Here is a 3,709-nt window from a genome sequence, read left to right on the forward strand (position 1 = left end):
TCATGACCTCTAGATTGAGAGAGTCACTACTAATTAAGCTGTTGATCTGCGATGTAGTTTGTGGTACTAACTAGTACTCCATATATGTATTACTGTATTAGTCTAAATGGAGTACTTAGGTGTGTAGATAGCTAATAATGTAATTTTGAAGTGTAGCACAGCCACTCAACTCAAACCTTCACTTATTCTTTCTTTCAATTACTAGGGCAACTACACCACCACCACCGTGCATGTATGTATGGCAGAATGGAGCGTATACCAAGTTTTCAGACTTCCATTTGCTATAGTCAACCAGGGCATCAAACTTTCCCCTTGCCATCTCCTCTCAATTGTACCCTACGTATAATATAATATAATATAATAAATATCATTTTTCTTGGTGTATGTCAAGTAGCTCACATGCACAAACAATCATGCACCGCCATTCCAATCTTTTAATTTACAAAAAAAACTCAGCAAGCTAGCGGAAAGGACTGTAATGATATAAATCAGTCTAAGTTGACGACATAATTAAGTGATGATTCAAATCAAGAAGGCTAATAGACATTTTCAATGGAGAGTTGAACTTAAAACCTTATGGTTATCGATGCAAGATATCTGCCTATGTGACAATTTATATCATTGACTAGAGTCCATGTACATATCACAGAATTCATACTCGTAAGGTACATAATTTCATAATACAAAAAATCACAACACAAGACACATAGCATAGCATTATGGACCCAACTGCATTGATAAGATGAGGTACAAAATTCATACTCGTAATTAAGGTATAGATCGAATTTTATAACACACTACACAAAAAATCATAATACAAGACACATACACATGTTATATATATATATATATATATATATATATATATATATATATATATATATATATATATATATATATATATATATTTATTTATTTATTTATTTTTAAATCTGATTTAGATACATATATAATTTGTGTTTAAAGGCACAGAATTTCACAATATATACAAGACACATAAATTCATAACATAAGATACAATTATTAATTTGTTCAAAGTACATTATTTTATAATACAAGATACAAAAAATCACAACATGTACAAAACACAAACACATGAACCATGGTCCATAGTGCAATGTGAACTCTAGTCCATGATATAAGGATTGCTGTCTAACTAACTCAATTTTCCCAATACCAATCCTTTGATTTAAGGAAGAGCCCACAACTACTACTCAAAGGTGTGTTTTGAGTGAAATCCGCCTTGTAATAACCTAGCTAGTTGACAAAAGATCACAAGAAAATCAACTAGTCTAGGTTTATTCCAACTCAAGTTAAAAAAGCCAATAGACAATTCCATTGAAAGTCAAATTAAACTTGAAACCTTGTAGCTACCAAGCTAACTTAGAACTTAATTACCAAACTAACTCGGCTATAGTTACTTCCAATTCCAATCCGTTGTCAAGCTAATCACATAGCTATGATATATAGATTTTCCTATCAAACGCTGTCTACAAGCCGACACTTAATTATAACATATCATCAAGTTTAGAATAGAATTTTCTCGAAATCAGGGCAGCGCAACATAGGGAATGGTTTTGTTTGGAGCTATGTGTGAATATAGTGCAGGACAATCAAGTGCTCTCTGGGTGATATAGCATATATACACTGGGCATAGCCATATATGTAGTAGCAGCTGATGCCATTTCTGATCTGCTTTCTTTCTTGCCCTTGTCGTTCTTTGTCAGCATTAATAATCACTATCTAGCTATGATGATAACAATGTCAAATATGATATTGGAGGTCTATGTATGATGGTTTATATTCAACTTGTACATTATGATCGAGAATAAAATTATTATGGTTCTTGATATACATGCCGCACTAGCTACTTGCTGGGTTAGTTCTATGTACATAATTGTGTTCTACGTAATTCACCTACCCCACTTTTGGTGTAAGGGAGTTTTGCACGTATATGTATAACCATGGTACACGTACATTACATTGGGGTATATATATTATCCCGGAGTTTTTAAGGTGTTGATTAGTACTAATTTTTATTTTTTTTAATCGGGTATAGTCTGTATGGTATGTTTGATTGTATCGGAAGTACTATGAAACCGAGTACGTGATATTTTCTGACATAATCCAAATAGTATATAATCATACATGACTGTATGTTTTGGTACAAAAGGCACTAATATTGATCAACACTTTATAATATTAACAATAAGTATTTTACAATAACCAAATATCATAACAAAATTTATTATTGACCCTTTGCAATATATAAATATATTAGTGAATATTGTAAGTTTATATATATTTATGTTACATATAAAAATAAAAAGTCTCAAAATTTATTATTCACCCTTTGGATATGGTTTGATTCGTTATTCGAATTGCAAAAACTTGTGTGAGACCGTCTCACCATGAGACGGGTCGGGTCGGGTCGGATCAAGATGCAAATGTGACACTTATATGCACAAATGTCATACTTATATGCTCAAATGTAATACTAATCAGGAATAAAATTTTTGTTACTTATTAGGGTAAATGTAATACTTTTAAGGAAAAATACAATACTTTTACATTTCGATTTAAAAGTATTACATTTTTCCTCAAAAGTATTAATTACCCTTATAAGTGAGAGGCACTTGTCCAACATTACTTATTATGAATAAAATGTATTACTTTTTCTCTTATAAGTAACAAAAATTGTATTTTTGATTAGTGTTATATTTGAGCATATAAGTGTGAGATTTGCACATATAAGTATGACATTTGCATAGTGTTTTGACCCGACCCGACCCGTCTCACGAATAAGGATCCGTGAGATGGTCTCACACAAGTGTGACTCATATATTTGAGCTTATCTTGAAAGTAACTAAAATAAATTCAAACATTTTTCGATTTTAACTCAAAAATAACTTAACTCGCTTGCACCTTTAGACAAAATTACTGAAGTTGGAGGATAAAAAATGGGATTAATTCTTAATGATAAGTATACAAAGTAAGCTTGACAAATAAATAGATAGATTTTTTTTTAGTAAAAATCTTTTCTGGTTTAGCACAAGAAGCCCAAGTACGAAAGTCCATATGATTCTTTTATTTGGTGGTCTGCCCATCTAACAAATTTGAAATAGACTTTCTGTCTCATTATGTCAATTATAAGCATAATTAACATGTTTTAATTTGATTTAATTTTTATAACTGCTATTAGTACACAAGTTTACTGCCAAGACCTTGTGGTCTAGTGACACTCAAATGCACATCCATATGCAAGGGATGTGAGTTTAAGCTTCAGTTGAGGCGGTATTGACTCTTTGTACTACATCATTTAAACGGACAAAAATATTTTGAAAAGAAAAGACTACAAGTGAACAAATACCTACAAAAATGAAATTAGGAATTAACTCTCTCTCCCTCTCCCTATATATATAGTTTGGCACTATGGGAGTAAATTGGAGTTAACAAAAGTTCATAACAATTTTTATGTAACATTGCTAGAAAAGTTTTTTTTAAGTCCGACGATAAAGAATGCTTGATTGTTACATTCAACTTATGATTAATGAAGTAGGTTTTTCTCAAAAAAAAAAAAAAAAAAAAAAAAAAAAACACGAGCCGCTGCCTTTGACGGCGGATACACAACGCCTCTCCAGTCTCCACACGGCACAAAATATAATCTATCAAATGTCGTTTTCAACCTGGTACACAAGTACACAACTAC

This window comes from Ipomoea triloba, chromosome 8 (genome assembly GCF_003576645.1).
Source record: "Ipomoea triloba cultivar NCNSP0323 chromosome 8, ASM357664v1".
Lineage (NCBI taxonomy): Eukaryota > Viridiplantae > Streptophyta > Magnoliopsida > Solanales > Convolvulaceae > Ipomoea > Ipomoea triloba.